Source organism: Lithobates pipiens, unplaced genomic scaffold (genome assembly GCF_037356315.1).
Source record: "Lithobates pipiens isolate NorthernLeopardFrog02 unplaced genomic scaffold, aLitPip1_a1.2 Scaffold_18, whole genome shotgun sequence".
Taxonomy (NCBI): domain Eukaryota; kingdom Metazoa; phylum Chordata; class Amphibia; order Anura; family Ranidae; genus Lithobates; species Lithobates pipiens.
In genome coordinates this window covers 524271984-524295805 of record NW_027507758.1, presented here as the reverse complement: position 1 = coordinate 524295805, position 23822 = coordinate 524271984, and the positions used below count along the sequence as shown (strand labels likewise).

Sequence of the window (23822 nt, the reverse complement as noted above, 5' to 3'; positions counted from 1 at the left end):
AATCCATTTGCATATGCGCAGCTGGCTTCTTTTAATTAATTAATGGCCACGGAGGGTCCAATTTCCTGCTCGTATGTTTTCTATTTTATTGATGAGCAGCTGTGTATTTCTGCATTAAGGGCTGTTTTGCAGCCCCAGAACAGGATGTGTATTTGGCAGCATCTTACCATTAGAAAATTGAAAAGCAACAGGATTTGTTCCCAGCGCAGTGAATCTGCAAATAGAGTGGACACAGAAAACCTCAAATGAAGCCACTAATTTGATAGAGTATGTTTGAGAGAGCCATCGCTAGCAAGACAAGGCAGCATTTCACTCCTGCGCTCTATAGACAGGCGAATCATTTGTTGTGCTGTCAAACAGCAAATGCCAAAGTGTCCATAATGCGGAAAATGTACACCCATGAAACATGAGGGTTTTAAATCACTAATTGCCATTGCATGCTTGCTTCTTAGCGGTAGGAACGGGAATAATGTATTCTCTGACGTGAAATGTAAGGAAATGTGATGACAGAGGAGCTTCTTAAAGAAAACATCCACTAAAATTGACGTGCATCTGCTTTCATAAAGGAAACCCTGCAGCGATGCCATTGCCGACAACCTTCCATTAATGATAATTGGCTGTCATGCTAATTTAAAGTATATGTATAGCAAACCAGTGGCGAGAAAAAAGTATGTGAACCACTTGGAATCAACTAGTTTGCCATAGATGACAATCAGATCACAGTTTAACCACTTAAGGATCAAGCCTTTTTCTGAGATTTGGTGTTTACAAGTTTTTTGCTAGAAAATTACTTAGAATTACCCTAAACAGTATATATATTTTTTCTAACACCCTAGAGAATAAAATGGTGGTCGTTGCAACACTTTCTGTCACACCATATTTGCATAGCGGTCTTCCAAGTGCACTTTTTTTTTTTTAATACACTTTTTTGAATTAAAAGGTCAAACAGTAAAGTTAGCTCAATTGTTTTATTATATTGTGAAAGATAATGTTACGCCGAGTAAATTGATACCAAATATGTACCCGCTCGTGAAATGGCGACCAACTTTTACCCTTAAAAATCTCCATAGGCAACATTTAAAAGATTCTACAGGTTGCATGTTTTGAGAACACCCTTTTCGTATGCGTTCATTTCTACACGCGAGCTCGGCGGGACGAGGAGGGTTGCCACTGCATTCCTTTAAAACCAAACTTATATTAATTACACAGGTTCTGTGGCTGATTAAGGTGGTAATTAAACTCACATGGTGCCTTATCTGCATTAAATTTGCCTCAGGACCTGTGTAATTCATATGTGTTTGGGTTTAAAGGGATGTGGCAACCCTAGGGATGGGGCTCATTTAAAAAAAAAAAAAAAAAATCTTATTTATTTTACCTTTTATTTTTACACTGTTCTTTAAAAAAAAAAAAAAAAAAAAAAAAAAAATGGTGTCACTTTTATTCCTATTACAAGGAATGTAAACATCCCTTGCAATAGAAATACAGGACCTCCTAAATATGAGATCTGGGGTCAAAAAGACCTCAGATGTCATTTTGACACTAAATTGCAATAAAAAATAAATAATTAAATGTCACTTAAAAATAAATAAAAAAGAAGTCCTTTTAAGAGCTATAGGCGGAAGTGACGTTTTGATGGTGCTTCCACCATGCAGTGGTATGGAGACAGGTGGGGGCAATCTTTACCTCACTCATCTCCATACCACAGATGTGACAGGACCCGATTGGCCCTGCCACTACTGACGGCTCTGGTAAGAGGTGGAGGACACCAGAGTGCAGCGGGAGGGGGGCCCCTCTCTTACCGCCGATAAAAGTGATCTTGAGGTGAATCCGCCGCAGGGACCACTTTTATATGAAAGCAGACCACCCGCTGAAGAGGATACCGGGGTTATGGTAGCTAGCTGCTGTCATAATGACGACAGCCCTCTTCAAAGTACTGCCGTATAACAATGGCGGGCAGTCCGCAAGTGGTTAAGACACAACAATAGACAAACACAATGTGCTTACGCTGATAGGATGCTAGATATCTAGTGAAAATGGCGCCTATGGCAAGCACTGAAACTGAGCCCCTGTCAAAACATTTGAAACCCATCTTTCAGATAAACTTAACAAAAAAAAAAGCACATTGTGCCTGTAATAAGACCTCGACCTCTCACGGTGCGCTGCTCCTCACCGACCCCTCCTCTCTTTCGTCCTGGGGTGGATAGGAGGGAAGGAGAAGTCGGCGGGGAGCAGCGCGCCGTGAGAGGTCTTATTACAGCCGCTGCCTGTGCTAGACTGTATGTGTTGCAGTCTTGCAGAGGTTCTTATGGGGCCTCCCTAATGGCCCCAGACCCTCGGGCAGTGCCTGAGTGTCCGATCGGTCAGTCTGCCCCTGCTCATTAAACAGTCCACATTCAGTGAAAGCTCATGTACTGCAAAGTTTGCAGTACATTAACTTTCACTGAATGTGGACTGTTTAATAAGCTTGTTGCACAAATCACTTTATTACTTTATTTATGATATCTAATTATTTAAACCATATTGAGCACTATATTTTATTGGCTGCTCCTGCTTGGCACACACGCACAATCGCACATGATGATGACTTTTAAGTCATCATGTAATTGCTTCTGCTTGGGCCTGGCACACACGCACAAGCAGCCAATCAAATATAGTGCTCAATATGGATTAAATAAATATGCATTGCCAAAGATATAAATAAAGTGTAATAAAGTGATTTGTGCAACAGCAGGTACTACTTTTACAGGACAGGTTTTTTTTTGTCTGGGGGGCACTTGCCATGGCTGCCATACCTTAGATATGCCACTATAGCACACAAACAATTGTAATTTCTTGTGCCTTTATTGAACACATCCATTAAACATTCAAAGGGCTGGAGGAAAAGGCAAGTGAACTCATAGACTAATTACTTCAACAAAAGCCAATTGGAGTTAGTAGTTTGCATACCTGGAGTCCAATAACTTGATTTCGGAGATGAGGTTTAGAGCTACTTTGATTAATAAGACTCAAACATTTTAGGCCCCATTCACACCTGAGTGATTTTCTGCATGAACTTGTAGCTCTAAAAACAATCAATAAGCCAAATCCCATTCATTTCAATGGCCCCTTTTCACATATGAGCATTGTGTCGCCTGAAGTAAAACGCCTGCCGTTCAAAAAATGTACATAAGCTTCTTTTTGGCAGATTACAAGCATTTTTGGCTTCATACACTTCAATAGAAATTCCTGATTTGAGTGTATTACGAGCGTTTTGTTTTCTACTCTACTAAAAAGCTTGTAAAAAGCTGCAAAAAAGCTTAAAAAAAAAAAAAATGCCCGAAAAACGCCAGTAAAATCGATATGCTCAGGTGTGAATGGAGCCTCAAGATTGCTGGTCATAAGCAGCATTAGCTGTTGTGAACCATACCTTTACAAAAAGGAGCTCTCTGAAGACATACATTCAAGAGTAGTTGATTTTCATAAGGCTGGAAAGAAATACAAAGCAATCTGAAAGTGTTTAAGTGTCCATAAGTCAACAGACAAATTGTCTATAACCTCTTCCTGCCCATGCTATAGCCGAAAGACAGCTATAGCACAGGCCTAATTCGCTGGAAGGGCATCCATGTATGTCCTCCCATGCATGAGCTGCCTGCGTGTCGCGCTCTGGGTTTATCGAGTCAATGAGACTCGGCTGATCATAGTAAGGGTCAGCCAACGATAGTTGATCACGTGATGTACACAGAAGATTGTAAACAGCTTTTTTTTTCTCCTCATGCTGACAGCGCAAGCAGAATAAAAAAGCAGATCACTAGCTTCTGTCTAAGGATGAGCTTAGGTGTGTTCACAAGTCCACATGCCCACGCCTGCCAGGAAGCTGACACTCCGCAGCGCTAATTACAGGTAGTGAGACATTTCCCAATCTGTTCAGCCATGGATCGGAAAAGGTCTCACTGCCTGTGATTATCACTGCTGAGTGTCAGCTTCCTGGTGGGCGCAGGCACGCGGACTTGCTAACACGCTTGAGCGCACCCTTAGTTCTGTCGGGGGGACATCGGTCCCACACTCAGACACCCACTGCTGCCAAGAAGTACCTACAGTGCATATCAGTACTGCCCATCAGTGCCACCTATCAATGCTCATCAGTACCCACTAGTGCTGTCAATCAGTGCCACCTATCAGTGCAGCCATATCAGTGCACATCAATGGAAAAACTTTTTTCAAATTTTTCATTTTTTAGCAAAAAATAAAAACCCAGCAGTGATTAAATACCACCAAAAGAAAGCACTATTTGTGTTAAAAAAAAAAATTATAAAAATGTAATTTGGGTACAGTGTAGCATGACTGCGCAATTGCCATTTAAAAAGATTGACAGCTCTGAAAGCTGAAAATTGACCTGGGCAGGAAGGGGGTTTAAGTGCCCAGTAAGCAAGTGGATAAATTGAGACAGTTTAGTGCTGTGACCACTCTTAAAATAAGTGGGTGCGCAGCCAAGATGACTGTCGAGGCACAAAGCAGAATCCTCATGGAGGTAAAGAACCACCCCCTAGTAACAGCTAAAGGCTTAAAGACTTCACTTGAACTGGCAAAAATCCCTGTTCATGATTCTATGGCTGGACACCATGGAGGAGCCACTGCCCTCCAAAAAAACAACAAAAAAACACTGCTGTGTGCCTGAATTTTGCCAAAGAGCACCCTGGCAAACCACAATGCTACTGTGAAAATGTTTTGTGGACTGATAAAACAAAAATTGAATTGTTCAAAAAGAAAAAAAAAGGCACAGCTTACTAACATCAAAATATCATACCAGTGGTGAAGATGTATTCAAATTTGGGTTTGCTTTGCTGCTTCAGGGCCTGGACCAGTTGCCATCATAGTGGGGAAAATTAATTCCCAAGTTTACCAAAATATCCTACAGGATAATGTCAGGGTGGCTGTCCGGTTGGGTGATGCAGCAGAGCAATCATCTTAAAGCGGGAGTCCACCGGGACTCCGCGTTTTTTTTTTTTTTTTTTAAAAGCCAGCAGCTACAAATACTGCAGCTGCTGACTTTTAAATAGTGACACTTACCTGTCCAGCGCGCCCGCGATGTCGGCACCCGAAGCCGATCGCTCGCTCGGCTGCCGGGTCCCGCCGCCATCTTGGGTATGGGAATCAGGAAATGGAGCCTTTCGGCTTCATTTCCCGGTTCCCTACTGCGCATGCGCGAGCCGCGCGGCGCAATCCGGACGGTCCCCGCTGCCTCTGGGAGCTGTGTGTTTCCCAGCAGGCAGCGGGGCACTTGCTGAAGGGGGCGGGCGCTTGCGGAACGGGGGCGTAACGTACGCCCCGTTCCACAGAGAGCTAGCCCGGAAGTGGGTGCAGTTACCTGGATTATCCAGGTAACTGCACCCCCCTCCCACCTGAAAGGTGCCGATTGTGGCGCCGGAGGGGGGGGGGATTCCGATGAGCGGAGGTCCATTTTAGGGTGGACCTTAAGCATTGAAGTAAATCCACCACAGTCTTCAGAAAAAGAAAATGCACCTTTTGGAAAAGCCCAGTCAGAGCCCAGACCTTAACCCAATAGAAATGTTGTGAAATTACCTCAAGAGAGCAGTTTACATCTTAAAAATCTGACTGAGCTGAAACGGTTTTGTAAAAAGGAATGACCATAAATTCCTCCTGAATTTTGTGCAAATTAGAATTGTGTGTGTGTGTGTTATCAGCATAAACACATTGTTTAAGACTATTGTGACTTAGATGAGTATCAGATCCCATTTTATGGCAAATTTCTGCAGAAAACCAATTGCAAGGGATTCACATACTTTTCCTTGCCACTGTACATTTAGTTTTGGATAGACTAAGGAAGTGTTAAAACCTCTGCCAGATTTTTATTTATTGCCTGTGTCCCCACTGGGGAGATTCACCTTCTCCCTTTGTCCAGGTAACCATTGCTGCCAATACAAAAAGCAATGGGACATCCAACATTTTAGGCCTCATTCAAATTGGCGAATAAGAGCGGGTAGGCTTCTGGGTTCATATGCGGCTAAACCCATGGGTGCATACAACCTGATTAGCTGCAGCCAGTTTGTACCCGGAAAGGCTCTCCCTGCACATAACTTCATGTGCTCAGGGCCAGTCAGACCACGTATAATAGTCAAATCACACACGTTCCTTAAAAATAGCAAGTAGTAAGTGGGTACGGTAGCAGTTACCAGCCAGAGACTGACATCATCAAAAGTCAAAGCATATTGCCAGCACACCATGGATCTTCAAGATAATACCCAAGTGATCACATCACAGCGGTAAATATGCAACATTTCAGATTCCTGATGAAGAGGTACTGCATCGCTCTGAAATGTTATACCTTTTACCGTTGTCAAGATTTCCATTATATTCACTGATGCCCATTCACAACTGCCCTTCCAGGAATCCTAAATCCTGGAATTATCTTTTATGCAAATTATTTTAGCTTATTAAGTTAAAAACTTGTCTCCGTCTAAACATCAAGACTGGCAAACTTACTGACCAGCACTGAGGTTCAAGAGGGTATCCACGGTGCTGTAGGAACTGTCACTTCTAGGTACCCACTTTCCATGCAGTTTTATAGTTTCTTAATGTGCATTTACTATTTTATGTTTTAGGAGCCTGGAAAACATGCAGGTCTCCTGCAGACTGTCAGTGTAAGCTGCCTGGCTGTACATCGTACTGAAACTTCCTTTCAGTTTTACACTGAAAGGAAGAATCAATGAACTACCACAGTGCTCAACAGAACCATGGTAGTTCATTGAGAACTATAAGATGAGTGACTCAATGGCTGTAGGTCCTTTTAGTTCTTTGATTCACAGGGATCTAAGAATCAATGATGCGGCCATGTGACAGCCACGCTCTCTTTGAATTGTGGAAGTATAGGGAGAAGATCCCCGGCTCATTGCCACAAGGAAGGGAGGATTCCGGGGGAGAGGGGTCTGATGCTGAACATGTTATTACCTAAATATGGGTGGAACATGTTCAGAAAGGTGAACTTATCCTTTAAAATGCAGGTCAGTAAGGTCACCGTTTCCACCACTACCTTCTCTCTAAACCCATGGCGGCGTCACCACAGACTAGAAGAGAAGGGCTGCACAAAATATAAGAAGATCATCCCCAATTGTTTTTAGTATTCTCTGGCTAATATTTCGCTTCTGTTCTGGAATTAATCTTTGGAAATAGTTACTAGAAAGTTTGCAGGAACCTTGCAAAACATTACATAAGTGCTTGCAGTCTTTAGGTGGTGCCAAAGCCTACTATAGTTATTTTATTTTCCACTAAGCAATTATCAAGAAATATCAGAACAAACTGGAGGAAAGTGTCTATGTTGCTTGCAGCATCTAGATATTAACAATGATTTATTTGCCCAAATTTGAAAATGAAAGTTACAAAATCCTATTAAAATAAAAATTAGCAAATTTCATTAGGGGTTAATATGAGCATTTCAACTATGTTCTTAAAAAAAAAAAAAATCTCCATCTCCTTGGCAGAAGACCTTCAGAAAGCCCAATGCGTGGGCATGAATGTTGTTTCTCCTCTGCCACAAGATACACTTGGGACTCCATTAGCTGTTGAGTGGCTGTATTTTCTTTGTGCTCACTATTCTCTTTTCTACTCCAGCTCAGTATATATTCTCTCTTCCCATAAGGAAGATATCAGACTAAGCAATGTTCATGCCTTCACTCATATATACATAGCCAAAACCTGAGCACCTAAACACTTCACAGCAAACGAGAGACAATCGGCGCATCTGCTCCCATGTAAACCTGGTGCTTGTGTAGCACACAGGCATTTGGTGCACACCTGGCTCTATGCGACCTTATGCTAATGATCTCCAGAATTTGTAGCTTTAAAAAGGGAAACAATTTTTTGAGTCAATTTTTATTTTACAAGTATTTTTGTTAATATAACTATAAACATACTATGGAAGAGACGCCAAAACATTTGAAAACTTAAAACTACTGCTAAGATAAAAAAAAAAAAAATTCTTTTACAAATTGATTTTTTTTTTGTTAAATTCTTGGCCATAATAAAGAAAATGTTTACAAAACCACTACACCCTTACACACGTTCCAATTATCGGATGATAAAAATCACATTCGGATAGATCGTTCGATAATCTGATTGTTCGTACACACCTTTCGACTGCCGATCACGACAGTCCGTCCAACCAAATCCGAAGGGACAAACAAGAAAACTTTGCTCGGACGACAGCCCATCGTACGACAATTGTGTAATCAGTACAGTATGCGTCCGCTAAAAGTTGATAGACAAACACCGCGCATGATCAGAAACACAAAAACAACCCGGAAGGAGATGTGAGAATGTAAACAATGATCGTACTGCGAAAATGCTCCTATATACGAACAGAAAATCGCCTGTAGCCAATCATAATTTTCTCCAAGAATCAATCAACAGATAATATTGTAGTTAATTATTAATCAGGATATTCCTTGAAAATAGGATATAATTATATTTATTATGTAAATATTCATTGCACTGTACTAATTGCTCCCCTAAAAATAAATAAAAAAACTAAAGAATAATAAAGTTTGAAACACCATTTTGCCCCCCAGCTATGTATTATTGAGAAAAAAAAAATACATATGCATTAAACAGACAACTGGCAAAATGAATTAACGCTGGAAACATCCAGAGAAAAAGGCAATAGTGAGGGTCACATCTAGGGCTGCAACCAATGATTATTTTCATAATCGATTCGTTGGTAGATTATTGTTTCGCTTAAATCGATTAATCAAAGAAAAGCTTAAAAAAAAAAAAAGTTTGTTGTATAATTTAGTTAATATGTAAACTTAAAAAAAAAAAAAAAGTTAATTTATCCTTAAATATCTATATGCAGTGGTAAATATAGGTAACCAGCTATATGGTTAGGGAGCAGAATCTCTGATCCACTCTGAAAATAACAGACAGAAGAATATATACCATTGTGCTAATAAGTTTATTTTCAGAGAATATGAATAACACAAACATTTCTTCCACACATGGTTAGAGTCCATTCACACAGGAGCAACTTTGGATCCGACTTGAAGTCGTCCCAAGTTGCCTCAAGTCGCGCAACATGATAAAATCAATGTAAGTGAATGAGAGTACACTACTGAAGTCGCTCCGACTTCAGAAAAGGTTCCTGTACTACTTCAATCCGACTTCTAGGCAACTTGTACCTATTGATTTCAATAGAAGTTGCCTCCAAGTCTGATCCCCTGTCTTAACTGAAGCAACTTTCCAGGAAGTAAAAAATGTTTTCTAGGCAAACCCCTCCCTTCCACAGAGCTGATTATTATGTGATTGGCCATTGGCAAAGTCTCCTCTCCTGGAAGCAACTTCAAGTTGCCTTGTAAGTTCCCTCAAGTCGTGCTGTGATTCACACTCAAGTCGTGTCCAAGTTGCCTCCCAAAGTCTCGCTCAAAGTCGTGTTGCCTCTGTGTGAACGGACCCCAAGGGCCGGTTCACACTGCAGGCGAGGCGAGGCGACACCGACTTGCCTCGCCGCGACCTGCCGCGACCTCAGCGGCAACTTGCAGATGACTTCTGTATAGAAGTCAATGCAAGTCGCCCCGAGGTCGCCCAGAAGTAGTACAGGAACCTTTTTTCTGAGTCGGAGCGACTCGAGTCGCTCCTCTCAGAACGGTTCCATTGTACAGAACGGGGGCGACTTGTCACACTGCGGCGAGGCGAGTCGTGATATATAAGCGAAATTAGCATTTGCAGGTCAACAATGGCAACCAAATTAATCTCATAACCGCTTTATGGTCAAAGCTCTTTTGGCCCCACTTCTCCTGTGAGTCACAGGAGTGAATTCAGTTCTACACTCCTGATTCAACCAATAGCGATCTAAAGTCTGCTGTCAGCAGACATCACAGAGCCAAACCAGGCTCTGCAGGGACCCTCCCAGATGCCCTACTGGCAGTGCGCCACTGAAAGCCTGAGCCAGTCGCTCCCACCCCCTTCACAGCCCAGGGCTCCGGTGAGCACTGGGGGGGGGGGGGCACAGCAGAGAGCGGTGACTTACAGTCACTGAAGTCCGAGAACTGAACAATCAGTGGTCATGTGACTGCTCAGTTCTTAGGCTGCTTTCACACTGGGGCGGGAGCGGTGTCGGCGGTAAAGCACCGCTATTTTTAGCGGCGCTTTACTGTCGTTTTAGCGGCGGTCTGCAGGCGCTAGCGGGGTGGTTTTAACCCCCGCTAGCGGCCGAAAAAGGGTTAAACCCGCCCGCAAAGCTTTGCCGGCGGTATTGCCGCGGTGTCCCATTGATTTCAATGGGTAGGAGCGGTATAGGAGCGGTGAATACACCGCTCCTTCACCGCTCCAAAGATGCGGCTAGCAGGACTTTTTTCACCGTCCTGCCAGCGCATCGCTCCAGTGTGAAAGCCCTCCGGCTTTCACACTGGAGGGAAAGGGGCCGGTTTTTTTCAGGCGCTACACAGGCGCTATTTTTAGCGCTGTAACGCCTGAATACCGCCCCAGTGTGAAAGCAGCCTTAGAGGTGGCGAGGGACTGATGCTGCATCCACCTAGGTGAGTATGAATGCTTATTTTCCACACTTCCCGTTAAGGCCCAAATTCAGCTTTCTAAAACATTTTCTTAGCAACTCCCACTTGTTACCCATTTTGCTCACTTATTCTTGTACACTGGCGTGGATTTACTAAAACTGGAGAGTGCCAAATCTGGTGCAGCTCTGCATAGAAACCAACCAGCTTCCAGGTTTTATTGTCAAAGCTTAAAGGGTTACTAAACCCACACCAGTAAAATCAGTCTGAATATGCATAAAAGCATGCTTGTTTTTCTTATTTTCTTACTCTGGAACCTAAGAGGTTAATCCTCTTAGAATCCTCTGTAAAAAGGCTGTTTCACCCTGCCTTCTCTGATCCTCGCCTTCTTCTAGTGTCCCCAACTCATAATACTGAGTTTAGGGGACAAGCTGCACATGATCAGTTTGGGGTGTATTGCTAGAGGGTTTTTTTTTTTTCTAGGGAGTGCGCCTGTGATCAGCACAGGGCCAATCAGCACTGTCCAGATCAGACAGATAAAGTCAGGAGTCCTGCAGTCTCATTGGACAATCAGGGGAGTATGAAAAACCCTCCTACAAGCTTTAACCAGACACTGATAGAAGTCACAAGACTGCTCTAACTGGTGAAGAGAAAAGGTATTTGTCAGTTTATATTCACTAAAACTATTGTATTTCCATGTTCTGTGTACTGTGGGAGACCAGATATAGTGAATGCAGGCTCCTGGGTTTAGTAACACTTTAATTGAACAAGCTGAAGTTAAAAGCTGATTGACAACCATGCAGAGCCGCAACAGATTCCGAGTTAAACCAAGATCTATTGCATCTAATGGAAAACATGCCAAAATATGAGGCAAAATCCCTTGAGCTCCTGTGCAAACAAGATTTGGGCAAGTGGACCACTGTAAAAGCAAGCATGACGACTATAAAAGCTTCATTAACCGCTTAAGCCCCGGACCATTTGGCTGGCCAAAGACCAAAGCACTTTTTGCTATTCGGCACTGCGTCGCTTTAACTGACAATTGCGACGTTACTCCCAAACAAAATTGACATTTTTTCCCCACATATAGAGCTTTCTTTTGGTGGTATTTGACCACCTCTGCGGTTTTTATTTTTTGTGCAATAAACAAAAAAAGAGCGACAATTTTGAAAAAAAAAAAACATTAACTTTTTGCTATAATAAATATCCCCAAAAAATATATATATATATTTTCCTCAGTTTAAGCTGATATGTATTCTGCTACATATTTTTGGTAAAAACAAAAAAACGCAATAAGCGTATATTGATTGGTTTGCGCAAATGTTATAGTGTCTACAAAATAGGGGATAGTTTTATGGCATTTTTATTAATATACATATTTTTTTTACTAGTAATGGTGGTGATCAGCGTTTATAGTGACTGAGACATTATGGCAGACACATTGGACAATTTTGACACATTTTTGGGACCATTGGCATTAATACAGCGATCAGTGCAATTAAAATTGCATTGATTACTGTAAAAAATGTCACCGGCAGTGAAGGGGTCAACACTAGGGGCAGTGAAGGGGTTAATATGTATCCTAGGTAGTGTTCTGAAGGGGGGATGGGACTGTGCAGGGCAACTAACAGATCACTGCTCATACTCTGGATGAACAGACGATCTGTCAGTTCACTGCTCAGAAAACTGTTAACTGAGTTTACGCACACAGCTTCCGGTTCTCTGTGTGCCCCGAGTGATCGCAGGAGCCCGGTGGTGATCGAGACCGCTGGCCACTCGCTTCGGCTCAGGGAGCAAGCGGGGGGCATGAAAGCGCCCCCTAATGGCCGTTTATGTTTCCGACGTAGCATAACGGCGATTTGCACAGCTGAGCCATGCTGCCGCAGTACATCTGTGGCGACTGGTCAGCTAGCGGTTAAATTTAGACTTTATTAAAAAAAAAAAACAGGCCCCTGGTAGTTTATTCCAATAGGAATGAGAATGTACCCCATATTAGGAGCATTATATCAAACAATACCCTCCAGTACTGCGCCATCAGGGCTCCCGGTGGTCCTGGGTGCACCCATCCGGGTTCCAACAGTTTGGCCACTGTGATGTTGTTACTCCTGCTCGTGTGCACGGAGTCGCATCATCATGGCACAGGGCGGTGCTGTACACTGAGCTGCGGATGCATGGCTCAGTGTACATATAACATGTTAGGTAGCTTTACAAAATGACCTATTCAATGCATTTCATGCATTAAAATCTTTGTGAATATGGTGAGCGAATAAAATTGTATAGATAATATGCACATTTTATTTGCTGCTTACATGTTACAACGTTGTGTCTTGCTGATCCTTTCTCTCTGCAAAGTTTCTCAGGCTCTGTCCTCTCAAACAATACACCCGCTGCATTATCTAATCAGATATTTTCCCATATGTCATGTGATGTATACATTTATTTATAAATACACAGGATCAATCATTTACAATCATTTTAAAACAAAAAATAACTACTTATTGTTCCTTCAGTAAAATAAATAAAAAAAATTTAATCGAATAGGCAACTTATTAACATTCACAATAGTAATTATGAATAAAAAGATAAAGCTACCAATCAGCCTGAAGGCATTTAATTAATCATAGGGCATTCAAAAAAAATAAAAGTTGATACAAAGTATTAAGAGGGGAATTGTTTGTAAACAGTTCTAGCAAGGAACATCATGAAATATTGGCTCTGCACGCCTACATCTGCTGATGGTCCGATTCCAATTCTAGCTAAATACTTCCAAAACCCATTACAGAGACTTAATCTGTGGGCGAGTACCCTTCAGGCACATATGGAGAGATTTGAGGACATAATAATTGTTTTATGTGACTGCAAGACTTTTTGGCAAATACCAGTGTTTGTCTACATGGGCTGATGCACTGTAAGGTTTATTTAATTCTATGTAGCATTGGGTAAAAGGTCTAGTGGCTTTTTTCCAGTTGGCGGAATAGCCCACATATGCTTGCAGACACTAGCAATTGCCAGAACTGCCAGGTGGCTAGTATGACTACTAATGATTGTAACATACTGTAGGGAACAGCAGGTGGTACCACAACAGGGTATGCACATGGGGTGATGTTAGATCATCGAGGTAGTAGTAGATGCAGCTTGTCTTCCACATTTTTTTTTCTAAATTTCCCCTCTAGTTCACACTTGGGTTAATAAAAAACTGTTGCTTATTTTCTGCGACTTGTCAGTGCAGATAACTTGCTTCGGTCTTAAAACATAGTAAACGGATCACACCTTTCTCTGTGGCTTGTCTTGGCAGACAGCTGGCTGTCACTTTCAATGCAATCGCATACATAAATCAGCTTCAGAGCAAGTTCATCCGAGAATGCCGCCCGTGTCTCAGAGATCAACACCACTAAAGCTGTGGAGTTAAAGGATAAGTGCACCCCAACACTAAAATCTGTACATCTACAGACATTCACAATCTAATGCTAACCTATAGTCAGGTCCATAAATATTGGGACATCGACACAATTCTTATCTTTTTGGCTCTATACACCACCACAATGGATTGGAAATGAAACAGTGAACAAGATGTGCTTCAACTGCAGACTTTCAGCTTTAAGTTGAAAGTACGACCACAGGTTTACTTTGAATTCCTTTTTTTTTTTCTTTTTGTTCCCAATATTCGCAGATGAGGCAATGTGAGTGCATTTTCTCTCTTTTTCCAGCTTTAATTTGAGGGTATTTACATCCAAATCAGGTGAACGGTGTAGGAATTACAACAGTTTGTATATGTCCCTCCCACTTTTTAAGAGACCAAAAGTAATGGGACAATTGGCTGCTCAGCTGTTCCATGGCCAGGTTTGTGTTATGCCCTCATTATCCCATTTACAAGGAGCAGATAAAAGGTCCAAAATTCTATTTGTATTTATAATCTGTTGCTGTCAACTCTCAATATGAGAGCCAAAGAGCTGTCACTATCAGTGAAGCAAGCCATCATTAGGCTGAAAAAAACAAAACAAAAACCCATCAGAGCGATAGCAAAAACATTAGGTGTGGCCAAATCAACAGTTTGGAACATCCTTAAAAAGAAACAAAAAGAAACAAATGCACCGGTGAGATCAGCAACACCAAAAGACCCAGAAGACCACGGAGAACAACTGTGGTGGATGCCCGAAGAATTCTTTCCCTGGCGAAAAAAAAAAAAAACCCTTCACAACAATTGGCCAGATCAAGAACACTCTCCAGGAGGTAGGTGTATGTGTGTCAAAGTCAACAATCACCAAGAGAAGACTTCACCAGAGTGAATACAGAGGGTTCACCACAAGATGTAAACCCCTGGTGAGCCTCAAAAACAGGAAGGCCAGCTGACACACTGGGAGATAAGGACACGTTTCAAAGCATGTCACTTCTTCTTTCTACTGTTTTACAGCCATAAGTAGAGAACATAAAATAATTCACCAGTATTGGCGACCTAGAATTGTTGTGACACTGTCTTGGGTTTTTCACTTAAGACATGTAGGTAAGGTGAAAAGGGAAAGGTGAGAACCCAGTGCTGAGCCCAGGGCAAACATGCCAAACTGTGCCCCCCCAAGGTGTATGAGCATTATGTGTCAGCAAAAATACCTCCCCCCCGCCCCCACACTAATCTGCATGCTTATACACAAGCGTAAATTCCCCCTCCATTCCTAGTACACACCCCCCTCCTTCCTAGCACAAATCTTCCCCCCATCCCCCCATCTGGACACAAATCTCACCTAAACCACTACTCTCAACAAACCCCCCCCCCCCCAAATTACCCCTACTGCCCCCATATTCCCCCTCCCAACACAAATTCCTATTCTCCTTGTGGTGACACCCCCCCTCTCCCAACCTCACGTGATACCACAGTGTCCACTGCCCAGGGCAACCGCCCCTCCTGCTCACCCCTTTTCCGGCGCTCTGAGAACCCCCACTTATGAACAAGGGCAGGCAGATAAGATTGGAGCGATGGTTAGAATCTGAGAAGGATCAGCAAAGCAAGAAGATTAAACCAATCAGATCAGATTAAGTGGCTTGCTCGGAAATGCTTGCTGCCCACCATGGGGCCTAGAGAAGAACAATAAGTATGGTTGGTTGTTATCTGCACTGGAAAGACACTAGTGGAGTGGTCCTGTCCATGATAGAGGTAACAACTCTCTTATTCTGCTATAAGCATGAGTTACTTCAAATGAGTTTTCCAGACACCAAGAAAAGAATGGAGAAAGGGGAAGGCACAGTCTGATTGACAGCTTCAGCTCTGTTCCTGTGTCCCTTCCCTCCAATCAGCTCTCCCCCCTGCTTTTCAGAGCTGAGAGATCCTGTGTAAATTCTGCACTTTGAATGGGTGTGAGGGAAAGATTGCTGTAGATAGACATGTACAACTTAAGTAGAATAGTTTGTTACATCTGTGTATCACCTAAGGCCAGTCACTTCACTGAGTATATGTAAGGGTTTACAATGACAGTGTCCTGTGCCTGGGAGCACTTGGAAGAGGTAGCCCCAGGCACGGATCACTTGTGGTCCGATATGGTGAGTGTGAGCACAAATTGTGCACTGTGGTCTAATTGGTAGAAGTGATAATCTAAGTGTCTGGGAGAATTTGTTTATAGCAGAGTGTGAGTACAGACCGGCAGAAAGTGGGGAAGCTAGTAATGCTTTGTGGGATTTAGGAGAACGTGTTAGGCACTCCGAAAACCTGAATAACCAAGCTTTATTCATTACAAGCATTCATGCTTAACTAGAAAACTTTCATCTTTGCCACTTTTGTAGCTCTGCTTACTTCAAATCCACCGCTGTGACCAAAAGTTTTGAGAATTACACAAATATACATTTTCACAAAGTCTGCTGCTGTGTTTTTAGATTTTTATCAGATGTTACTATAGTATAGTGAAGTAGAACTACAAACATTTCTTAAGCGTTAAAGGCTTGTATTGCCAATTATATTAGGTTTATGCAAAGTCAATATTTGCAGTGTTGACCCTTCTTTTTCAAGACTTCTGCAATTCACCCTGGCATGTAGTCAATTTCTGGGCCACATCCTGACTGATGGCAGCCCATTCTTGCCTAATCAATGCTTGGAGTCAGAATTTGTGGGTTTTTTCTTTTGTTCACCCGCCTCTTAACCACTTGCCGACCGCATGCCGTCGTTTGAGGACGGCAGAATGGCTCCCCTGCATGTATCACTGTAGCTGTACGGCAGATGCTTTAAAGCGGAGGTCCACCCTAAAGTGGACCTTCCGCTCATTGGATTCCTCCCCCCCTCCGGCGCCACAATTGGCACCTTTCAGGGGGGAGGGGGGTGCAGGTACCTGTACAGTACAGGTATCTGCACCCACTTCCGGGATAGCTCTCTGTGGAAAGGGGCGTAGATTACGCCCCTTTCCGAAAGTTCCCAGCTGCCTGCTGGGAAACACACAGATCGCAGAGGCAGCGGGTCCATCCTTATTGCGCAGCGCGACTCGCGCATGCGCAGTAGGGAACCGGGAAATGAAGCCGGAAAAAAAACGCGGACTCCCGCTTTAAGAGGAATCTGACTGGATGCAGCCACTGTGTGGACAAAAAGTTTTCATCTGGCTCCTTTGCTTTTGAAATTGGAGGAAGGGAGGAGACAAACATTCATGGAGTAAAATGTGGCTGGTTTATCAGGAACTGGCTGAAATTCATATAGCACTGTTTTTTCCAGTGTATAAGATGACCTCACACACTAAAAACAAAATCAAAATGGGCAAAAAACAAGGGTCGTCTTATATGCCAGGTAGAAAATTCCGCCCACTGGATGCCAGCCCGCACGATGGTGGTTGTATGGTAATACTGTATGTAGCTTCGGCTACATACAGTATGCATCGTTGAGCCAATCCCGGCAAGCGATGTATTCTATTAATGAATACAGGAGCCTGCTCAGATTGGAGTAACAACCTCTGCCAATCCGAGCAGGCTACATACAGTATATAAGCCTCGGAAGGGGGGTCGTCTTATACGGCGAGTATAGGCAAAAACTGGACAATTAGGGGGGGGGTCATCTCATACGCCGCCAAATGCGGTATATGGATAGCTTCCCTCCTTCAATACAGTCAGGGATGAGTGGTTATCTGAAGTCTGAAAAATGATGTCCTGTTCACTGTCTGACCCCATGTAGTGTACTGGATACTAAGAATGCATACAAATATCAATACCTGAAGCCCTGTAATCTACATTTCTACTAACTACTGGGCCATGTTATCTGTGCGCAGCCTTAAGCCAACAGACAACACATACGTTTTGTAAACTGTTAGGTGGCGTCAAACCACACAGTAAAAAAAAACAACAAAAATCTATTTGACAAATCTAAATCTTTTATTGGTTAGCATGTACAGTTTGAAGACTATTTAAAGTCTTGGGGAAAAAAATAAAAATAAATCAGTGCTTCGTCATCTTCTCGAAGCAGCAAAGGCATGTATTCATGTTGGCAATCTACAAAAGTGCCCTCTATAGGTATGTGGTTTAAAAAGGTAGAGGAAATTAAGAAAATGGAAGAATGAATTCTTACTAAACATTATCAAAAAGAATTTTATGACAGGACCTGGACCTCTTAGAATTTGTATATCTTTTCTGAAGAGGGAAGGGCCCTATTTGAAAGAGATATGGTAGATTAAATGAATGCAACACTAAGGGATGTCTCAGAAGAAAGTTGGAGGATATAAAAAATTTTGTTTGGAAGGAATAACGCAGGGGGAGTGCGTTCGCTAACTCCATCTCCTTTATAGAGAGTGGGGGGGGGGGGGGGGGGGAGAAGGGGAGAGATTATTATTACTTTTAAAAAAATTTACTTTTAATTTTTTTTGTTTTATTTCTGTTTTTCTTTATTTAGTTTGAGAAAATTTAAGACATAGAAATATTGTTGGCAACCGGTTATGACGGAACAGATACTGAAGTATAGAGAAATAATGCGGGAAGCTATGTTGTCCGTTAAGAGGGGTAGAAAATGAAATGGTAACTATGCAATATATATCATGATATTTCAAAGGTTATGATTAAGTTGAATGATGTTAATTTGAAGTATCTGAATTGTTGTTAGAAGACACGTGTGTGTTCTTTTTTTACCTACTTTTTTCTTTTCTTTTTTCTGTGTTTCTTGAAATAAAAGATTTGAAAAAAATAAAGTCATGAATATGTTTGGTTTTCTTTACCTTTAGCTTTGATTATTCCTGGAGTGAAGCCAGCAAAGCCTGGGAATCACCATATGGGAGGAGGTAGAAGGGTCTTGGTAAACAACAAGAATCTTACAGTATAGTGATTCTGAACCGCAAGAATGAAGGTTATGGAAATATGGCAGAGGCTTCCTATAAGCAGAAATAAATCTAGGTTATAGGTGGTTTGGTTTTCTTTGCCCAAGTACAAAGTCGTTGCTAAATTTGTTTTGCGTCCGCTTCCCAATAAATCACGGTAGTAAATTAGCCATGTATGAAACAGAGCAGACTGCTTCAATTCCATGAAAATACAAGACTGTTTATAAATAGCTTATTCTAGACCTGCATCCAGTCTCATTATTATAGATCATGACATGATTATCTATTCTGGGTTTCACTGCTTGCAAAAAATAATCATAATTAGATCATGGGGCCTGGGGAAAAAGGGGAAGACACTGTCATTTTCCCATTTAGGGTTGAGTAAGGCTGGATACACACTATACAATTTTAACAAAACCATATAATATGAGGCCAAACCTAAACACTTTCAATTTGTATGCAATCAGGCAGGCCCTTCTACTACATAGTTGAAGGTAAATCTAAAGGAAATTGAACAAAAAGTTGTATAGTGTGTATCCAGCTTAAAGCAGGGGTCCACCCACCCCATTAAAAATGAAGAGTCAGCAGTTAACAACCCTTGTAATAGGAATATGGCATGATCGGACCTATTTACAGTAAGATATGGGGTCAATAAGACCCTACATCTCACCTCTAGGCTGGGAAGCCTTAAATAATAATAATAAAAAAAAAAACGATCCTGGCTTCCCAGCCGAGGCGTCGCCATTATTTGAATGCAGAGGCCGGGCGTGACGTCATAACATCGTGCCCGGCCTCCGAACGATCATAGAGGCTCCGGCGACCATCTGGTCCACTGGAAATCTCTGTAAACACCATCCGGGGGCCGGCTGATCCTGTGTCCGACTCACCGATGGAAGCGGTGAGTCGGTAGAAGCACCGGAGGGCTGCGGGAAGGGGGGGGGGCGTCCCCTCCCACCGCCCGTAAGAACGATCAAGTGGCGGAAAAGCCGCTATGATCATTCTTATGGTGCAGGGAATCACCGGCTGAAAATGCCGATATCTGAATGATGTCTGTAGCCTCAGGCATCATTCAGATATACCCCCGGAAAGTCAAGGACGTCCACCCGGGCACAAAGTGGTTAAAGAGGAACTGTAGTCTGCTCGCATAATTTGTACTACAAACATCTTTGCCATTCTGAAGCTTCCCTCCAACCACTTTGTATATTATTTTCTATGTACTGTGCTACTGTACTTGCCAGATATGCTGCAGAAAGCTCCCTCCACGGAGTCTGGCTGCAGACATTTTAAAGCGGAATAAACCCATCCATAAAACAATTTGGAAATGTAGCACTCCCATTGGTTGTGCTCTTGACCAAACTGTCAAACCATCCAATGACTGGAGTCATAACTGATCACATGTGCAACATCATGGCAGTTGTAGATTAAACAGAGGCAAAGATGGCAGCTTCCTTGGCTGAAAAAGATAGGGGGGTTTACTTCCACTTTAACTGTGGGCATCTGAAGCTGCTGCCTGTCCACTTCCTGGATTTACACAGAGGCACACACACATACATACATAATATATATATATACATATACATACATACACACACATACACACACACACACATACATACACACACACATCTTATATAGCACCAACAGTTTACGCAGAGCTTTACAATGTATAGGAGGATGTCAGAGGTCTAGGCTTTTTTTACCAGACAAGAAAGAGGAAGTGGGCTGTATAAGGTATTTACTGGCAGAAAAAAATGTTTTACTATCCAAAGTTAAAACAAGGGCAGACGATTTAATAGATGGAGAGTTTAAAAAATGACTTAAGGTCCGCTTTAAAGTGATATTAAGATCTTGTTTTTTTTTGGGATTAAAATTAACAAACATGTCATACTTTCTTGCCCTGTGTAGTGGTTGCACAGAGCAGCCCAGATCCTCCTCTTCTCGGGTCCCTTGCCGGCGCTCCGGGCCTCTCCCTCCTGCCGAGTGCCCCCACAGCAAGCAGCTTGCTATAGGCTCACCCAAGCCTAGCTGCTGCTTTGTGTGTCTATTCAGACACTGAGCCATGGCTCTGCTCTGGCCCCTTTCTCTTCTCATTGGCTCACTGACTTTGACAGCAGCGGGAGCCAATTGCAGCTGCTGTGTGTCTCAGCCAATCAGGAGGAAGAGTCTGACAGCCAAGTCTCTTGTGCGAAACATCGCTGGATCGAGATGGGGCTCAGGTAAGTATCAGGGGGACTGCTGCACACAGGTTTTTCATCTTAGAGCATAGAATGCATTAAGAAGATAATAAACATTCTGCCTTTAGAACCACTATAAGCATTTTAACCACTTGCCGACCGCCGCACGACGATGTACGTCGACAGAATGGCACGGGCAGGCATAAGGGCTTACATGTACGTCCTTGCCTGCCCGCGGGTCGGGGGCCCGATTGGGCCCCCGCCTGGTGCCTGCGGCGGTCGGTATTCGATCGGGAGCGATCCCGGACGAGGGGACGGCCATTAATTCATGGCCACCCCCTCGCGATCGCTCCCGACGAATGAAAATGTCCGGTGACATCACTTCCTCTCCTGTAATGTAAACACAGGAGAGGAAGTGATGTATTCTCTCCTCCGTGTCGGTATTTTTCGTTCCGGCACCGAGGAGAGAGCATCGGTGAGTTGCACAAGCACTACACTACACAGTAGAACATGCCAGGCACACTCACACCCCCCCTTTACCCCCCGATCACCCCCCAATTACCCCTGCCCCCCCAGTCACAGTGACACCAATTGCTTTTTTTTTTTTTTTTTTTTTGCATTGGTGTCATTTGTGACTGTAATAACTGTTAGGGCAGTTAGGGTTAGCCCCCTTTAGTTCTAATGTGCCCCCCTAACCCCCCCAATAAAGGTTTAACCCCGTAATCACCCCCCGTCGCCAGTGTCACTAAGGCTGAGTTCACATTGCAGCGGTTTATGAGAACGAATGTGATTCGCACCGCACTGCAAATCACATCCGATCTCTGTGCGATTCGAGTTCAGCCATACAGATAGTATGGCTGAATTCGTGTCGCACCCGCCGCAAACTCGCACGGGACCCTTTTTTTGGTCCGCAGCAGAATCGGATTGCATGGGTGTTCACACCATGCGATCCGAGTTTGCAGATCGCACTGCGATATGCGAACTGATCTGGGGGTGTCATTAACATTTCACTGACACTCCCAGCAGTTCGCATAGGGCTGTGTGAACTGCCGCCGGGAGGCATGTGATGCGGGAACCCGCCACGCATTCGTGGCGTTCCCACATCGCTCCAGTGTGAACCCAGCCTAATAAGCGATCGTTTTTCTGATCGCTGTATTAGTGTCACAGGTGACGCTAGTTAGGCAGGTAGGTATTTAGGTTCGCCGCAGCTTTTTATAGCGCCAGGGACCCCCATATACTACCGCATAAAGCCCCCTGATTGCCCCCTAGTTAACCCTTTCACCAGTGATCACCATATAACTGTTACAGGTGACGCTGGTTGGTTAGTTATTTTTTTTATAGTTTCAGGGCACCCGCCATTTATTACCTAGTCTCACTAGTGTACCCCTAAATTTAGGGGTGTCTACTTTCCAAAATGGGGTCATTTGGGGGGGGTTTGTGCCATCTTGGCATTTTATGGCTTTCAAAACTGTAACGCCCTTAGAAATCCTGAAGGCAGTGCTTGGTTTTCGGGGCCCCGTACGCGGCTAGGCTCCCAAAAAGTCCCACATATGTGGTATCCCCGTACTCAGGAGAAGCAGCAGAATTTATTTTGGGGTGTCATTTCACATATGCCCATGGCATGCGTGAGCAATATATCATTTAGTGACAACTTTGTGAAAAAAAAAAAAGTTTGTAATTTTCCCGCAACTTGTGGCAAAATATAAAATATTCCATGGACTCAAAATGCCTCTCAGCAAATAGCTTGGGGTGTCTACTTTCTAAAATGGGGTCATTTGTGGGGGTTTTGTGCCATCTTGGCATTTTATGGCCTTCAAAACTGTAATAGGTAGTGAGAAGTGAAATCAAAAATTTACGCCCTTAGAAAGCCTGAAGGCGGTGCTTGGTTTTCGGGGCCCCGTACGCGGCTAGGCTCCCAAAAAGTCCCACATGTGGTATCCCCGTACTCAGGAGAAGCAGCAGAATTTATTTTGGGGTGTCATTTTACATATGCCCATAGCATGTGTGAGCAATATATCATTAAGTGACAACTTTGTGTAAAAAAAAAAAAAAAAATTATTTTTTGTCATTATTCAATCGCTTGAGGCAAAAAAATAAAATATTCAATGGGCTCAACATGCCACTTATCAATTTCCTTAGGGTGTCTACTTTCCAAAATGGGGTCATTTGGGGGGGTTTTGTACTGCCCTGCCATTTTAGCACCTCAAGAAATGAGATAGGCAGTCGTAAACTAAAAGCTGCGTAAATTCCAGAAAACGTACCTTAGTTTGTAGATGTGACAACTTTTGCGCAAACCAATAAATATACAATTATTGACTTTTTTTTTACCAAAGACATGTGGCTGAATACATTTTGGCCTAAATGTATGACTAAAATTGAGTTTATTGGATTTTTCTAATAACAAAAAGTAGAAAATATCATTTTTTTTCAAAATTTGCGGTCTTTTTACGTTTATATCGCAAAAAATAAAAATCGCAGAGGCAATCAAATACCATCAAAAGAAAGCTCTATTTGTGGGAAGAAAAGGACGCAAATTTTGTTTGGGTACAACATTGCATGACTGCGCAATTACCAGTTAAAGCAGCGCAGTGCCAAATTGTAAAAAGACCTCTGGTCATTTACCAGCAAAATGGTCCGGTCTGAAAGTGGTTAAGAAGAACTTTAAGTTTTCAGTAAAGCAAAAATATTTTAAAAGCAAAATGGTTTAAGAGCACAAGCAATCTAATTGAAAAAAAAAAAAAATTGCAAGGAGCCGCTTCCCTTTCAAATAATTACTGCAGTTTTATTTTCTCATTGAGGAGATTAGGAAGATATAATTACACAAAAACAGAACATCAAAAGGCACACATTATATAAATTACATCCTGGATTATACCAAAACGAATGAGCTG

At 42.8% G+C, this 23822-nt stretch overlaps 1 protein-coding gene across 2 annotated transcripts in view; it reads right to left on the bottom strand.

Moving 5' to 3' along the window:
• Window positions 1–23822, bottom strand: part of HPCAL1 (hippocalcin like 1) — a 328942-nt gene that overhangs the window by 35992 nt on the left and 269128 nt on the right. Inside the window, exon 4 of one of the 2 annotated variants that reach the window (XM_077488773.1) lies at window positions 18659–18811. The exons of the other annotated variant lie outside the window; for it this stretch is intronic. The gene's annotated coding sequence lies outside the window, so the exon portion shown is untranslated. The remainder of the gene's footprint in view (window positions 1–18658; window positions 18812–23822) is intronic. 2 annotated transcript variants of the gene reach the window in all.